At 41.9% G+C, this 18,841-nt stretch overlaps 1 protein-coding gene across 10 annotated transcripts in view; it reads right to left on the bottom strand.

Annotated features, from left to right (window-relative positions):
• CALD1 (caldesmon 1) overlaps window positions 1-18,841 on the bottom strand; it is a 175,360-nt gene that overhangs the window by 49,198 nt on the left and 107,321 nt on the right. The gene's annotated exons all lie outside the window — the stretch shown is intronic.

Raw genomic sequence — 18,841 nt, forward strand, 5'->3', positions numbered from 1 at the left:
TTTGGAAGGCATGAAGGGCATTAGTGAAGCTCCAGTTGTGCAAGGCACACACAGAAGCATAGCTTCTAATAACTGGGGAGAGCAGACCTGCATTTTGCGAAGCTTAAGGTCAGCATCCTTCTAAAGCTGTCTCTACTAAAAGGAGGCCTTAGGGGCACACACACAGACTGTTCTAGCTTCCTTCTCTACTCCAGGTGTTTCATCTCATTCTGCAGCTTTCTCCAAGAAATAAAAGAAATTAGGGCCAGCTACTCCATATCAAGGGTTCCATAAATCTTAGGTGCAAGCGGAGATTGCTGTTCAGCAAGCCCTACAATCATTTAGAACAGTAGCCCTGTGGAGGGTGCCTCACGAGCAACGAGCCAGGACTTTCCATTTTTCAGAATAGAATTTCTGCCCTTTTCATTCCTGCCATCTCTCACCCTGTCTTGCACTTCCTTTGCCCACAGAGAGTTCATTAAAATTTTCACTTATTCTTCTTCTAAATCAGACCCAACTGAAATCTACTGTTGTGGTAGGCAGCAGGATCTTAGGATCACAGGTTATTTTGTAACTACAAGGAATTGTGGAGGTGATTTTCAATCCGAGCTCCGCCTTTTACACACAGTAACCTGGGATCTAAGAAGTGAAGTGATTCGTACCAGTAATTACAAAATTAGGACTGAACCAGGTCTTGATGTTCCCATACCCATTGTCTACCTACAACAGGAGTTTTCTTAGGGTATTCTGCAAACTAGTGAAGTCATCTAAGCAAGGGACTGGCAAACTAGGAAGGACCTACAGGCCAAATCCAGTCCTGTTCTTCTTTCTGTAAATAAAGTTTTATGGAAAAGAAACTATGCTTATGTTGCCTATGTACTTCAGTACCAGAGCTAAGCAATTACAACAGATGCTACATAGCATTCAAATTAAAATCATATACTAATTGGCCATATGCAAAAATTTTTGCTGATCTCCAATCTACACCAATAGTTTTTAGCCATTTTTATGGTGTATTTCTATAAATTAAAAAATAAGTATGTACTTCTATCATGTATACATGGGTATACAGATAAATATCTGTATTCATTTATTTATAAATTATATACACATAAAGCTATTTAAATGTTTCTAGGCATTATAAAACACAGAAATGTAAAAGGCTAATATGATGATGAAAACTACATTTAAAGTAATGCTTAATCTATTAATGTTCATAAAATTGTAGTTATTTTTGAAAAATCTTGGTTTAATGCATTTTGATCAGTAATTTGAAGGTCTGGCTCTATGTCCAGTTCACTTTGGCACTTAGTTTTAAATACTAGTCATGGCTTCACTTTTTAAGAGGCCGCTCGGAGATCACGTGGGCACCAATGAAGACACACACCACTGGCCTGACATGGTGGGGGAGGCATGGAACCAGCAGGCATCCGCTTGTCTACAAAATGCATGTCTGTACTGATGTCAATCAGTTGTTTGTTCAAAGACGTGCAAAGATGTTTTAGTTTTACATTTTCAATGAATTGCTTCAAACTCTACTGAAACGTTTTGCTCCGGAGATGTTTAATTAGGCTAGAAAATATTTCTAAGGTAAAGTGTGGAGATGTGACAGTCTCCGTAGGTGACATGTTGACATCATTTTTTACAACAAAATCACAAAAGAGGGGGCCATTTTCCAAACACAAGTTTCTTCTGCAGATGAAAATGTTCTAAATTTGGCTACGGCAGTGGTCACACAGGGCCGAACCACTGAAATGGACACTGTTAATGGGTGAATTGTATTTCAATAAAGCTGATCTTTAAAAACAGAGATGCAGTTACATTCCCTCTCCATGAGAAACTCACAGTGGCTGAAGGGAACAGGCCAAGTGTGTAGCTGAGGAAGAGCTCCTGGGTGCTCTCCTCACTAAGTGAAGTTGTTGTCCTTTCCTGGGACTTGGGTTCTGAACAAACTCCTTCCCGCCTGCAGTTTTTGCAGAAATCCTTTTAACCACAAATCTAATCATGAAGGTCAGTTTAGTTTAAACTAGATAAGCCTCACCATCTGTCAATCCACTGACCCCACTATGAGTAAACTGCCATGAGTCACAGGACACGCCGGGCCCCACAGTCCTCGGCTCAGGCTCTTCCCTCAGAACCAGTCACATGTGGTTGAAAATACAGACTGGGGGAAGGCTCTGGCACCCAAAAGCATGACAAACTTTTAAACTCGGTCTTTTAACTTTTAACGTTTAACCTTCCACTCTCTTGCTTTCTTCTCTTTGATCACGGTTCTACTTGCAAAGCTTTCCCCTCCTCCCCACATCCACCCAGGGTGATCTCATCTGTCCCTCAAGACCACTCACGTTCCATACTCTTCCATCATGGAAGTCAACTAGAGGAAGCCCTTTCCCTCCTGTAAAATCTCTGTGGTTGTTCCAGGTATTTATCACATATTGCTTTATTGCCGTAATTTGTGCATCATTATCTTATCTCCCATGTTGTATCATTTTTCTTGAAGGCAAGAGTCATGTTTTGAACACTTTTAGCTCCCTCAGTGTGCCATGCATGAAGCAGGTATCAAGTAAGTGTTTTAGTAACTGCATTCAAGAAAGTCACATGGCATGAAAACACGGAACAATAGCACTGAGGAAGTGAACTTATCCCTGAACGTGGGGGATTTCATCAAGGAAAGAAATGCTCTCTCTGGGTTCAATCTCATTACTATGAAGAGATGAAACAGAACCATATTAAACAAATCCAGGAGTGATAGCTAGGCTTGGAGACAGAAGAGTTGTTGGGTGAAGACATGGAAGATGGAGCCCTAACACTTCACATTTCTCTCAGTTTCTTCTCTTCATAAGTTCAAAGCTATTATTGGTCAGGAACTGCCTTGCCTGTGTTTGGTTAGGTATCTGGGCCTTTTTGCTCACTGATCTAGAATACAAAATGTTTAATGTCTTTATTGTAAATATGTCCCTCATTCTTATGTTACCTTTTTCATAGATGGCAGTAAGTGGCAAAATACACAGAAAACCTCCCTGAATTTGGAGCTGGAAAATATGTTTTCCTGGTTAGGAAGAACCAAATGGTTATGAACAGAAGGCATCTGGTTTTTGAATCTTGTCAATAATCAGAGCTAAAGTCAAACTGAGTGAATGGGTACTTTCCAGACTGTGGACTATTTCATGTCATGTGTCTGGCCATGACTTGGCTCATGAACAGGACAGAAGTTCTCTGTTTTGCTGCTATTATGGGGCATGTCTTCTCTCTGTAACTCCTCCATCATCTTCTCTTGCAAATTTCTTATCTTTCTCTCTACATCTCTCTCTCTCTCTCTCTCTCTTCTCACCATCAAGCCTAGTGTTGGTTTTGGCTTTTTTTTTTTTTTTTGTGATGTCTGTGGAAAGCAAAAATAATTCAGTATAAACTAAGTACATTTGATTTAGTTAGTCCTTTAGAAATATTTTCATGTGCTCTTGATAAAACTGGTCTTATAATTCCACGGATGTCATTAACTTAGACCAAAGCAGCTAATTTCACTGCATCATGAGCTGTCTTGTCACTTTCACACTTCATTTCAGTGTTAGGTTTTTAAGTTAGTTTCAACTACTTCCTATGTGACCTAAAACCTACTTTGGGATGCATCTACAGGCAAGTGATCTTGTTTAGTTCAAGACATCTTAATCCCTTGTCCAACTGAATTTGTTCAATTCGGTTATTAAATATCTCAGAACACTACATTGGCTATATATCCTATTTTCGATTCAGGCATTAGTAATCATAACTCCAAAATGACATCGCATCATGGGCTTGTACTCTCTAGAGCTATATGATGAAACAAAGTGTCTAATGGTCTTTAAGACAGTAGTCCCCTCTTATCTGTGGGGTTTCTGAGACATTCCATGGGTACCTGCAATTCAAATGGCACTAATACACACACACACACACACACACACACACACACACACAATTATGGTTTAATATATATAATCATGCTTTTTTTCCTATAAATACCAATGATAAACCTTAATTTATAAATTAGGCACAGTAACAGATGAAAAATAAGCCTAATAAGAAAGTAGAACAATTAGACTGACATGATATTGTAAAAATTATGAAAACTTATGAACTGTTTATGTCTGGAATTTTCCATTTAATATCTTTTGGACCAAAGGTGATGATGAGGGCCAGGTGTGGTGGCACACCCCTGTAATCCCAATGACTCCAGAGGCTTAGGCAGGAGCATTGCAGCTTCAAAGCCAGTCTCAGCAACTTAGTGAGGCTCTAAGCAACTTAGAGGGCCCCTGTCTCAAAATAAAGATCTAAAAAGGGCTGGGGATGTGGCTCAGGGGTTCAGTGCCCCTGGGTTCAATCCCTGCTCAAAAAAAAAAGTGACCACAAGAACTGAAACCAAGGGAAGTGAAACCAGGGGTTGGGGGACCACTGTCCATGCCAACTTACTGGACTTTACAGAGAGCTTTACACTCCTGATGAAACCCTTCCTTTTTGAATTCTCTGCCTACCATCGTGTGGTACTTTCCTTATGTCTCTCATTGGGTTTCTTCCTCAACTCTTCTACTCTCACTCAGCATACTCTCCTTGGCTAACATCTCTATGCTTACAACCTGCCTGTCCATTTTAAGGTGGTCATTTTCTGGTCTGTGTTCCTAATTCAGTCTACTCTGCTGGATTTTCAAATGACCTTTAGTTATGGTTGAGATCATGAGGCAGCATCCCAAAGCTCCTGAGCTGATACAGGAATATTCAGAGGTGAAGTGATTGGATTATGAGAGCTGTAAATGAATCAGCCCATCCTAGTTTGGACTCACTTGGTGGTAACTGTAGTGGGGTGGGGGCAGGGCTGGAGGAGGCGGTCATTGGGGCATGCCCTGCATCTTCCCTGCTGTCCCTTTCTCCCTTCTCTCTCTGCTTCCTGACCACTATGCAGAGCAATGCTCCTCCACCACACCCTTCTGCCATGATGTCCTGCCTCACCTTGGGCCCAGAGGAATGCAGTCAGCCCAACATGAACTAAACTGAAACCAGAAGCCAAAATAAACTTTTCCTCCTCTAAGTTGTTCTTGTTGGGCATTCATTCACGGAAATGAAAAACTGACACCTTTCTTCCTCAATAATGCAATAGCCAGTAAGGAAGTAGACAGTAATGAGTTATTGTAGATTCTGACTAATCCGCAATTCTTCCAAAATTTGAAACTCCTCCCTGTGTTGGTACTGCACTCAAATCCTATTATTTTTTTAAGACAAGTCTCTAAACTTTTTTTTTTTTTTTTTTAATTCTTTGGCCATATCATCCCATCTTGCTAGATACAACAATTTCACAATTTCAGGATGTGAAGTTGGCTTAATATTAAAGGAAAAATCAAATAAAGCATATTTGTTAAGTAAATTAAATGTCAAGGGAACTTGTAGGGACACAGAGACAACGTTACGAATGCAACTTCATTTCTTAAGACTTTGAAACGGCTTTCAACTGCTTGGCAGAGTAGTTTACTCCTTACGTACATGGGAAATAACGTTCAAACAATACTCATGTGTCTAGAAGTTGATTTTAGTTGAAAGCACAATTCTCTACTGTTAAGTTTAAAACAACTGGACTGAACCTTCGAACCTAAGAAGAAACCTGTCTAACTCGTTTCATGTATATACTGTATTTTCTTTAAGCTTTCAAAACATCAGAAAGAAAAAGGACCCAGCCCTGTATGGAGCCAGATGATTCAGAAAATGCATTCAGAATGGCAGATCTCAAGGTTATCAACCGTGGCTGAGATTAGAATTGCCTAGGGGAGCTCTTAAAAGTCCTGGCTGCCCGAGTTGTGCCCCAGATCAATTAAATCAGAACTGCCTGGGGTGCGAGCCACATATGAGAACTTCCACAGCCTGGTTAAGAAACACTGATTCATAAAGATGACCTAGGAAGAGTTCAGGCCAGATGCAGTTATGATAAAAGGTAGGTAGGGTCATTCAGAAAACAGAACCAAAAGAGAAGTCACAGGCAAGCACTCAGCAATGAGAGGAGAACAGGTGACTCATCCTTATTATCCTAATGCCAGGCATTTTTGGTTTGTTTTGTCCTTTTTTAAAAAAATCAAGGTACATCAACATTTATAAGCAAAAGCAGGTGTTAATATCATTATGCAGATACTTCTTAAAACTTACTAAATGTTAGTAACTGCACAGAGTGGTATATCCCTTGTTCTCTCTATAACCAAATCTGACCAAGTTCAGCCCCACCTCCACCTCCTGGTGACCAAGAGGACTTAACCTATGACCTCAGCTTCCCCGACTGAGGCAAACATCACATAACCCCAGTCCTGTGTTTTCCCATCATGGATAAACTGGCAGCAGGACAGTCCTAAAGCTCAGCTAAAGAGCTGTGAAAAAACAATTCCTACAGTCTGTTTTACATAATTTGAACTGTAAAAAGAGAAAAACCAGGTCGGGAGTCAGCCAAACCAACAATGTACCTGCCAAACCACACCTTATCCTCCTCAATCAGCAAAAATATCATCCGCCGCCTGACTCCCTTACCTCACCCACAGGAGCTCCCTCGTTCCCTTATTAGGACACTGGCAGAGACAGAGACTGCTCCTGTCTGAGGGCCCAGGAGTGGCTTCCACAACATGTGCAGTTCATCAGACGAAGAGAGTAATGTGCATGGGTGGGGGAGGGCGGCTGGAAAAATTAAACCCTCGCTGCAAGGAGGAGAATCCATTCTGGGTAGGCCACAATTATGGTTTGGGGGAAAAATTTTTTTTTAAAGGCCAAACCAAAAAAACACAACCCTAATTTTTTTTCTTAAAAAAATGCATTTTTAGGAAGAGTGTTTTTGAAGCTTAGAAATGCAATTAAGGAAATTGTAATTTGAATGCGTGTAGGGAGTCGAATATATAATCAACAAGCACCCAGTCTGCTTTTAAAAAGGGCTGGGTTTGGGCTGTCTGCCTTGGTTTGTCTTAGTTCTAAGATTTTGGACAGGCACCTGAATCTAAAGGTGTCTCCTCATGTTCTTTCTCTCCCCACCTCCCCTTCTCTTTCCTGGAGTAAAATAAAACCTCTGTGTCCCCTCCACCTTTCTGCTTCTTGTTTGTGTGCAGGGTTACCTCTGGTCCTAGTCCTGGCTTGGACCACCATCCAAGCCAGGCTTTTCTTCTACATGTTGTTGGTACAACTAGAAGTAGCTTCCAAGTTCAAATGAGACATCCTGCTGTTAGAATCAGTGTCAGCAGGGCTGTCCTGTAAATTCCATCCTGTTTGGTGGCTAAGCTGTTTTCAGAGCCAACTCATGAACTCAGATCCATTCAAGAAATGACAGCTTGCAATTCTTTACAAAGAACTTTCATCACGTACGATCTAATTGGATCTTCACAATCTTGGGGAGATGGGCGCAATTCCCATTTCTTCTGCCCAGTGGAGAAAACAGGCTCAGAGGACCTGGGTGACATGCATTCAGAGCCAGAACATCACTAAATTGTTAGACTTTGCTGCCTGGTTCTTTGCTGCTTCCAAGATGTCAAAGTACTGTGCTTTGCTCAAATAAGGAGTCCTGAAACTGACCAGAGAGAACTTAAGTCCTCAAGTTCCCTTTGGGGCCTCCAACAAAGGGCATCAGCATCCCTGGGAGACTCTAGGGGATCCCAGGAATCACATCAGCCCCTGAGGTTGTGCTGCCACTAAATTTTACTCTGTGCTGAAGTTATAGGTTTACCATTTCTAAGACTAAAAAGTCAAATACAACTGCCATTGTCTATGGAAAATTAAAGAGCAAACTTCAAGATTAAAAAAAGAAGACACAAGACCATCCGATCTTGGCTTTGAATGTGCGACCCAAACACATTGTTTAATTGCTAAAGTGACAACTCCCATTTGTGCAGTGCTTCGTAGGTTCCAGGCAGAAGCATCTCGTCTGATCCTTGCAATGGCAGTGGACAGACAGGACGGTGCTTATTGACAGTCTGTTTGAGTGAACCGAGCACACGAAAGTCAGTCACTTGCTCAGGAGTATTCACAGCATTATAATCATCACTGGGTTGATCCCCAAATCTGGGCTGTATGTACTACAATGTAGCTCACTCATTTCTTTCCAGGTATCAGTTCTCTGACTTTGTCAGGGCAGGTTTAGAAGTTAAGGTATAGAGAAGTTCAAAATTATGGAAAGAATTTATTTCCTTTTAGTTGGCATACAAAAGTCATATGATATTAATAATAATGAAATTAGAGGAGTTGCTAGTTTCATGGGAGTCCAGGTCTCCTACTGGGGGAAGAGGTATATTGTAACTTTTTGAGAGCCCCAAAGCATTATTTAGTCCTTTGGCCTGTTTATTTAAGGTAGAATCATGCAAGATCAAAGACCTTCCCTGGAACCCTTTTCCCCATCCCCTCTAGCCCTGCTCCTCAAAGACGAGAAACTTGCTCATCTGACAGGATCTGACGTAATAATACAATTGCTGCCAGATTCACCCACTCAAAGACCAGAGGTTAGAGCTTGGAACGCATGCGCAAGGGAATCACATTCGTTCGGGGTTAAGCTGGAGAGAGCAGGGGGGCCACCAGGAGTCAGTCATTACACACACCCAGGCAGGAAGAGATGAGCAAGAGAATTAACCCCAGGACCTTGTTTTCCTTGTGTGTAACGTGAAGGTAACACTACCTGCAGTACTAAGGATAAGGATTCAATGAACACTAATGGATGCGAAGTGCCTAGAACAGTGCTTGGAGGATATGAAGTGCCAATCACTTTTATGATGCTATTATTACTGTTATCATCATTGTCAGTGTTGTCCTATGGGAAACAGGTCCTGTGCTTAGAAGTCTTCAGGGCAAGAGGCCAGAAAGATTTTTCTAACTAAAGGATCTCAAATTCCTTTTCATTGATAGTATTAACACCAGAGAAGGTTTGGAAATGCAGAATAAACTGGAAAATTCTTATCTCCTGTTTGTATTCCCTTGTTCCTCCTCTGTTGATTTCATTCTCTCCTGTTTTACTTTTTTGGAGGGTAGATGGGGAGAATCAGGCTAAAGATATCCAATAAATGATACGCCTTTCATCTCTTATTTTCTCTATCTCTTTTTTAATCCATGTCACTTCTTGTTAACATGTAGATGGAAATTTATCACCAGAGAGCTTTATCTTTCCATGCCAGAAAAGGCATGTGTACTAGCAGAAGAGGCTAATCCCCTTGTCTGTTCTTCTGTGGGACTGGCTTAGGATTCCAGACCTCGAGGAGGGTCACGGATCAGAGCTTGATGCGGGGAGGCTGGACTGGTTTAGACAGTGGGCTGTCAGGGAAGGAACCAACTGTCCACGCTGCCCCAAAATCATTCAGCCAGCTAGCATTTTCTACTAGTGATTATTCACTTACTGCTTATGAATTAAACTATGACATGGAATGTTAAAGCTTTAAAATCTGTCAGTATGTGTCATGCATTGTGGTCTCTGACCTAACCCCCAGTACCTCAGAATGTGATCTTATTTGGAAATAGGGTCTTAAAATGAAGTCATTAGGGTAGATTCTGATCTAACAGGATTGGTGTCCTTTAAAGAGGGGTGGTATTTAGACCCAGGCATGGAGACAGACTTGCACTATATGAACAGGCACAGAAGGCCTGGAATGGGGGGTGGGGCAGAGGATGGCAACATGCCTACAGAAGCCACGGAATGCCAGAGGTTGCCAGCAGGCACCAGCAGGTAGGAGAGACACTTGGGACAGATTCTCCCTCACAGCCCTCAGAAGGAACCTAACCCGTCTGTAACTTATTTTAAAGATTTAACTTTTGTAAAACAGTTTGGGGTTCCAAGCAAAATGGAGAAGGCTCAAAGCCCTGTTCCTACTTTTATGACAACAGGTGAACCGACTTTAACATGTCATTATCCCCCAGAATCCATGGTTTGATAGGGTTCCCACTTGGCCTCACACATCCTGAGCTTGAACAAGTACATAGCATGTATCCATAATCATCGTATCTTAAGGAGTATTTTCACTGTCTTAAAAATCCTCTGCGCTCAGCCCATCCATCTCCCCTCTCTTCCTCCTTCCTCACAACCCTTGGCAACCATCAGTCTCTTGTCATCTCCATAATTTTGCCCTTTACAGAATGTCATATAGTTGGAAATGCAGTGGCATCTTTTGTGGTGTCTTTCATAGGCATTAGAGTTTCCTCCACATCTTTCATGACTTGACAGCCCACTTTTTCAGTGTTGAATAATACTCCATTGTCTCAATGTGTCACAGTTTATCCACTCGCCCACTGAAGGACATTTACCCACTCACCCATCGAAGGACAACCTGCCTGTTGTTTTAAGCCACTCAGTATGCCTTTGTTAAGGCAGCCCAAGAGAACTAAGACAGTACTCAGTTTAAAGACTGAATGGTTCTATTTTGTCAATAAATGTTTTCAATAATTTCTAGCACCTTCTGCTATTTATTTAGGTGAGGGGCTCATTGCACTGAACCAGCAGTTTATCTGATCTATTAAGGTTCCTCTGTTTTAACATCAAGTTATCTCCCTGTGTGCTCAGTTTTAACTTTGGCTGCATTCTGTTTGTCCTCTGATATCTAGGGATATTGGATGGAGATTTATCTGTAGATCTGATTAGTTTCATGAAACCATAGCCATTTTGGGGCCCCCAGAAGTAGCAGGGTCCCAGAGCCACTGCATTCCCTAGAGTTTAGGAATGTTTTACATGGTCTCCCTCCCAGCCCACCAATCTTGAGGTCCAGGAGAGACAGACACATAATACTTCCTTGAGTCAAAGTGAATGCTTAAGTAAGGTCAGACATCTACACATTTATATAGAGAAGCGGGAGGAAGTGGGAAAGAATATTTCCCATGGTGCTAACATGCATAGACCTGGGATAGGTCTATCTCTGCCTTGCAGTTCCCCCAAGGGAACCGGAGATTATACACACTTCCTGGATGCCCTTCATGCAGTGAGGTTCAAAGGAAAGGCCCTGCCCACGCTTGGGTCTAGAAGCTTTTTCCATTTTGTGATCAGGGAATGTTTACGTCTCCGAATACAATTTTTCTCCACGGGCCTCTCCAGGATGCAAGATGTTTGCCCAATTTGTGGAGATCTCAGCAAATTTGTGGAGTACCTCAGGATGTGATCTTATTTAGAAAAAAAGGGTCTTTGCTTATGCCATCAAGTTAAGATGAGGTCATTAGGTTGGCATCCAGTCGTATAAGACTTCAGCACCATCACAGGTATGCACAGAGTGAGGACCATGGGAGGAGACATAGGTAGCAGGCACAGGATACTTCTGGGGCTACCAAAAGCTGGAACAGGCAAGCCAAGTTCCTTCCTCTACAGATCTCAGAGGAGCACAGCCCCATTGCCAACTTGATTTCAGTCTTCTGGCCTCCAAACCTGTGAGGCAATAGCTTCTGTTGTTCTAAGCCACTCAGTCTGCAGCACTTTGCTATGGAAGTCCTAGGTGCTTTGGGGATTACCAAGCAGTTCCCCAGACTCATCTCCTAGGCGCCCTGTCCATGCCCGTTCCTTTCATTGCTACTGGAGTGGTCCCATTTCCCTTCTTTGGAGCACCTACTAAACACCAAGCCGCGTGCTAACCACTTCACATATATTTTCCTCTTTTGGTCGACAAGTTTAAGTAGATTAATTGCTCAGGGATGTGCCACTAAAAAAATTGATGGGACTAGGGTATGAACCCAAGCTTTTCTGGATTTTGAAGTCAATATTCTTAATTGACACTGTCCTCACCTGTCAAGACAACTTAAAAGTAGTGCCATTTGCTGGCAAACAAATCCCTAATTCTTACCATATCCTCCTTCCCAATGTATCTGGTTTAGGCCAACTCAGAAAAACAGTCACTCTGTGTTTTGCCAAAAAAAGTCAGTTTTTAGCAAATGTCCTTTAAGATTAGAGTTGGCCAAATTCTAGCAGTTTGGATTCCCATTTTAAGTAGCAAGTGAGAAGTGTTCTGACTTTCTGAAAAAGAGAAGAGTGTTTTAATGAATGCACACATTCTGCTGTCTTTTGCCCCTGCCGCGGCCATTTTACTGGCTGGGGGTATCATGCCATTTGTCCCTGGGGTTTTGGGGAAGGGGAATGCTCAGAGGGAAGGGCAATAGTGAATATCTGGCTCCAGATCTCTCCTGCCAAGAACATGGACATTTGGGGCTCAGAGAGCTGCGTGTGTGCAACAGGAGCGTCGAGACCTTCCCAACCTGTGCGATGGCTTCGCGCCGCAGAGGCCACCTGCCAGAGAGCACCACTGAGCAATGGGTGCTCACTAGATGACCCCTTCTGCTTCAGGAGTCCAATGTACCTAAGCCCCTGGGCCTCAGCTCACTCATAAAAAGCTGTGTGAACACAGTCTTTCTCAATTCTATTTTAGGCAGATCATAGATGTTTAAAAAAAAGCTGTGGAAACTATCTACACAGAGACTACAATGGTCATGAAGTCAGCTTAAAACTAGGTTTTAAAAATGGTGTAGATTGTATGCATTTTATGTATTTTCTCCAAAACCACCCAGGGTTGTGATGAGCTGTGGCCTTTGGTGAGGTATTACTGAACGATGCTTCACTTTTTGAAGAGCAAAAGTAGGAAGTTTCTTTGCTTGTGTTTGGAGTGAATGTGGTCCTTATTTTAGTATTTAATTATTTTCTCTCTGATAGCATACGAAGTAAAAGGGAGTAATTTGGAGAATCAAATTCTAGGAAAGGGGAGTAAAAAACAGTTCCTTGTAAACATCAGTGCTACAGCTTGGATCTGGGACTGTGCCCAAAGGCCCAGTATTACAGGCTTGGTGTCTGGGCTACGGCACTATTGGGAGGTGGTGGAACCTTTAAGAGATGGGGCCTAGTTGGAGGAGGTGGTCATCAGGAGCATGCTGCTGCAGAGAACTGGACCCTAACCCCTTCCTGTCTTTCTCTCTATCTCCCAGTGGCCATGATGTGACCAGGCCTCCTCTACCACATGCTCCTACCATCCAACATGAAGTACTGTGCCACCCCAGGCCCAAAGCAACAGGTTCAAGTGACCATCAACTGAAAGCTCAGACCCCATAAGCCAAATAAAACTCTCCTTTTAAAAAGTCATCTCAGGCATTTTGTCTCAGTGATGGAAAGTTGAGTAACAGTCAGCAAACAGTCATGGAAAAATAGAAACAAGACACAGAGAGCCCAGTTAGCAGGCAGAGCTCAGCCGGAAGGGCTAGGAGCTTAGCAGAACACGAAGGGAACATTCATTCCAATCAATGGCAGAGAGACGAGGATCAGAATACAGTTATAAGGAAAAGTGAAAGATCAATGAGAAAAGCACCATATTTTCTCTACAAATTTGTTGTCTTGAAACGTTCTTCATAAGGTGATCTCCCTTACCACTTAGTTTTGTTTAACATGAGTTGCTTTTAATAAAAAAATAGTCTTAAAAACAGTAGAAACTAGTGTTTATAAATCTGGTAACATAGAGCAGATAATATCAGGCAAAAGAACCCATCGACCACCTACTTGCTTTCTTGATTTTAAAAGAAGAAAAGTATTTAAAGGCAGAGCAGTGAGGAGGACCCAGCTGTGTTTCTTAAATATAAACCTAGTTACAACATCACAAACAAATGTCACCCTGAGATTTTCACTTATGAAGTTGCATCACATCGTAGCGTGTTTAAGGATCCCTGCCCAGCTCTATTAAGAACATATGTTCTCCCTAAGTAGTTCCTTTGATATTAAATTTTAATTGGGAAAAGTAAGGTCATTTAACAATAACTTGCACTGGCTTTGTGCTTAATGTTTTTCTGTACACTTTAACTGGTATTACCAAGCTGGACGTCCTTGCTCATCCTGTGACTTGTACAGAGCAGGCATTAGCATGTCCATTTTATCAGCTTTGTTGCAGCAAGTTGAAGTGACTTTGTGAAGGGGTCACAGTGCTAATTACAGATGAGAATCAAGATCTTGCGACTCCATCCAAACAAACCTTTCCTTCAACCTCCAGGTTGACCCCTGTATCCCACAGCCTGGGTGGTCACTGGCTAGCAGAACTTCCTAAGCTCCTCTGAAGGAAGGGACCAGAGAACCAAGATCATGTGATATGGTCAGTGCTTTTCAAACTTCAGTTTGGGACCTGTTTATACCTTATGAAATCTATTTACTGGGTCATAACCAGCATTTGAAATGAAATAGAATGGTATAAAAATATCAGAGGAGGCTGGGTGTGGTAGTGCACACCTGTAATCCTGGCAGCTTGGGAGGCTGAGGCAGGAGGATTGCAAGTTCAAAGCTAGCCTTGGCAACTTAGTGAGGACCTAAGAAACTCATGGAGACCCTATTTCTAAACAACATATAAAAAGGGACTAGGGATGTAGTTCATTGGTTAAGTACCCCTGAGTTTAACCCCCAGTACCAAAAAAAAAAAAATCAGAGGACATCATACACAGCAAGGGTGAACACTGTTTTGAGAAACATAACATTTCTATCTCTATCTAATTAATATATTTGTTTCAGAAGATTATAGGAAAAAAAGCAAATTGAGAACAGGGATTAGATAATGCTAATCATGGATCTATACTGCTCTGACTGAAGCCACCCTCCTAAGTGGACTGGGCTATGTGTGTGTGTTAGATGGTAGGTATATGTAGATGATCGAAGAAAGGCTTATGCAGTGGCTGGGAGGATAGAAGCTGAGATAACCTCGAGGTCAGAGCCTGTACTTTGTTCTCTATTCTTAGTTCCTAATACAGTAGGGCTAACCAGCACAGGAAACCCTCAATGAATATTTGTTGAATGAATAGATGGAAATGAACAAAGTTTACAGATTTTTTAAAAGACTCCTCTTAAAAATTCAATTAGGCTTGGAAATAAATCCAGGCAGCACTACATTTATGGAGAGCCTCTTCCAAAACTTTCATTTGTAAATTGGTTTTTGGAACTTCAAACACCATTACACATGGTAGTTGGAAACTCAGGCCAGCCACCCAAGATATGTCAGAAGCTAGTACAGAGAACTGAAGCTGTATTTCTGTGGGAAAAGGCATTCTAACTGTCTAGTTAGGAATTCCAGAGGCAAATCAACTTCCAGAGGATGGCAAAACTCCTCCCCTATGCTCCATCGCTCTTGCCACCAGTAGAATCAGCTCTGCAAAGCTATTTTTGACAGGCTTGGAGAGATGTAAGAAGCAGTGTGAAGTAAAGGCTCATTTCAAGTATCAATAGGTCAAAGGTAAGGAGAAGTAAAAAGGAAAAGCAGTGCAGATGGCATCAACTGGGTCACCAGATACCTTATCCATGTACCAGGCCATTTATAGGAAAGACACACACAGAAAAGTCTAGAACTCTTCAATAAAGATTTGGAAGGACCACCTCTAAAATCACTGCAAGAACAATCCTTTAGAGGGTACCCAATATATGCAAAGAACAATGACCTATTTTTTGGCCATTTTCTTGTTTTTTATCTATAAACATTAATGTTTTCACACTTCACCAGATAAGAGGTACAAAAAACTCAACCACATAAAACCTATCTTTGAACCCAAAAGTGAACACAAAGGGCCAGTTAGGCAGGCAAACCAGCAGTCACAAAATGTACTTGGCTTTGTAAGAGAGAAGGTCCTTCTAACTGGACTATTGATTTTTACTTTGAATATAATATTAACCAACAGGTTTTCTGGCATGCTTGGCTACAGCAAAATAGAGTGGAACACTAGAGAAAGGTGTATTAGTAGCTACTAGAAGAAATAAAAAGCATCAATAAGAAGACAGAAAACATCACATAATAACCAGACCTATTTCTGGTGGGTAGCTTAACCTCTGAGGTATCATTGTTTGGATGAATGACTAAAAAAAAAAAAAAAAAAAAAACCATTCATGGTGATGAATCTGAGCTATTGGAAAGTATCTCAAATGTACTATAATACTTAAAGACAGGAGCAAAATAGTTGGGCACAGTGGCACATGCCTGTAATCCAGTGGCTTGGGAGGCTGAAGCAGGAGTATTGGAGTTCAAAGCCAGCCTCAGCAAAAGGGAGGTGCTAAGCAACTCAGTGAGACCCTTTGTCTAAATAAAACACAAAATAGGGTTGGGGATGTGGCTCAGTGGTTGAGTGCCCCTGAGTTCAATCCCCCGTACAAAAAAAAAAAAAAAAAAAAAAAGGAAGGAAGGAAGGGAGCAAAATAGTTTCCATTATAATTATTATCATTTACAAATTTAGCATCCTGGAAAACTGGAATGCTACATTGCCATATCACACTGGATAAACCATGTATTCCTATGCCTTTTACAAATCTGAACATTTCTGTGTGTATTTCTTCTGTCACTTCTGCAGAATCTTTATAAAAGTATGCCAATCATTTAATTATTTCTGGGCAATATTTTCAACTTAGTTCCTTTGGAAAACAATGGGATGAACTAAATAATTTCCCCTATGTCCTTGATTCCATAGACTTAAAATTTATATCCCCTTCCACGTTAGTGACAAAAAGTGACACAAGAACAAAGCTTTGAACTTGCATCCTGAGGATACTTAAAAGCATCTTATTTTTTAAGAAATGTAACTCTTAATGGACTAAAACACAAACATTTACAGGAAACTCAAAATCTAGACTCAAGTAAACTTTAGCAGGACTATGGGGAAAGGATAAAATAGCCATGGAAAATAGTCAGCAGAATCTCTCAGTGACCTTACTAAGAACAAATTAAATACAACTTGAAACCTAAAGAACTGAGTAACCTTCACACCTGCTCTTGAAAATAACATGGCCCCTTGTGCAGGTCTTGGCATTCAGGAATTTTAATGTGCCTCATAAAAAAATCACTGCCAATCGTGTTCTGTAGGTGATGAAACTGAGATAAATTATCTGACGGAAATGCAAAGGAATTCAGAGTTCATTTGGTCAGGCACCTGCTTTAGCATTTAGTCTGGTACTTCATGCAAAACAAAAGGTGCAGAGGCTTCGTGTGTCAAATGAACTGAAATGAAAAGTGCAAACGTAGATGAAATGAGTTTGATTTCTTGAAGCCTCAGAAACTTCATATTTTTCTAGTATGGGTCATCATTCTGAATGCTGAAGATTCAAAATAGTTCCTGCCTTCAAATGAGTTGCCATCAATCGAGAGAACAGACAATGTTCTCCACTAGCTTTAGCACAAGGCTAATAATAAAGAACGGACAAAGAGAGCGGATAGAGAGCCCAGGAACTGAGGAAGGTTTAGGGAGGAAGGCAGCATTCGATCAGGGCCTTGAAGGAAGTCAGAAGCAGACATGGAAAGAGAGAGTATTTATTCCTCATGCAGGGAGTAGAGTGAGCCAAGAGGTGGAAGTGGCTTGTAGATGATGATTTTGGGGAATAGTGAGAGGACAATTTGACTGGAGCAATGGAAGGTCAGGATGAGAAGGAATATTGAAGGCAGAATGTGGAGAACTTTGTATAGTGTATTCAGGAAAGTGGGCTTTATCCTCAAAGGTGGAGATGGTGTGTGGGGGTAGATGGGAGGATTGGACTGGAAGGGGACAAAGTCTGAGGCCAGGGGCCAGATGTGAGGAAATTACAATCATCCAGGTGGAAAACAATAACTGCTGAAATTCAGGAAATGACAGAATGAGTGGAGAAGAGTGAAAGATGGAGAAAGAAAACTGATGGAACTACAGGCGTGTTGAAGTGAAAAGAAAGCCAGGGCCAGGTGTCCAAGGGGAGCATCTGGGAAGGAAAGAGAGAGAGATATATGTTTTTCCCAAGCATTCCGGGCTCTGCGGCAGACCAGCTGTGAGATCTGGGCAAGCCCTTTACCGCCGCTGAGCCTCAGTTTCCTTGTCTGAAATAAAAGCATTCAACAAGATCAGTGGTTTCTGAACCCTTCCATGGAGATCTAGGATTCCAGGGACATTTTGGTGGAGAAGACAGGAGTGGGGAAGTTAGGAGTGGGGTGGAATGTGTGCAGTGGGCTGGAATTGGGCAGTGCTGTGAGGACCCAGAGCTCTAGACCCAAAACGTATTTAACCAGAACATCTCCTCTACATGATAGGATTCCTTGTAAAATTAAATTGGATTTTTAAAAAGTGTGATAAGCACTGGACTGTACAGATAACCTCTCAAGTCCCTTGAGCTCTCATACTTATGCGATCACACAGAAACTTTATCCAAGAGGTCTGTTAATATAATGGACATGGGCCTCATTTTCAGGACCCCATTGAGTTCTTCTGTTTATTTGATTAACTGTTGCACAAATGCTTGGAGCAACTGGAACAACAATTGTCATTCTGAATCAGTGCCAAAACTCTCAAAAATGGAAAAGCCTTACTGAAAGCCCATTTGGTGTGGTTACTCCTGCGTGGTATTTTTCCCCAAGACCCAGTAAGTTTTTCAAACCTCATAAACGCCAGTGTGAAAACGGCCCTGGCCGGGGAGTACAGAGACATGGCTTCCCCACGGATGGTCGTCTGACTTGGGGGTAGGTCAGTTACCCCAATGGACTCCGTTTCCTCCTCTGTAGAACGGGAGCATTGCACCAAGCGATCCTAGAGGCCCCTTCTGGCTTTCATATTCCAGGGTTTCATGATCTCAAAACTTTGGAGCCTGTTATCTGAACAATTCCCTGATCAATAGCATATGCTCTGGGTCTTGTTTGGTCCCAGTCAGATGGTCAGTATAGAGGGCTCCGGGCTGTTTACTCAGAGATTGGGCAATGCGAAATCTCTGCGTCCTGCAAATGGATCACTCGGAGGCAGAGAGGGCTTAGGTCTAAATTAACAGCAGATCTTTAGCAACACAATGCTTCTGTAGATCAGCATGTGGACTGGAGAGACCCGTGCCCAGGTGCAAACCCCTGCGAAGGCGCCCTAAACCTGGAAACCAGAAAAGCAGAACCGACAGGCAGCTGAGACCTCAAAGTTTCAGGCAGGTCCG

Source organism: Sciurus vulgaris (assembly GCF_902686455.1).
Source record: "Sciurus vulgaris genome assembly, chromosome: 8".
Taxonomy (NCBI): Eukaryota; Metazoa; Chordata; class Mammalia; order Rodentia; family Sciuridae; genus Sciurus; species Sciurus vulgaris.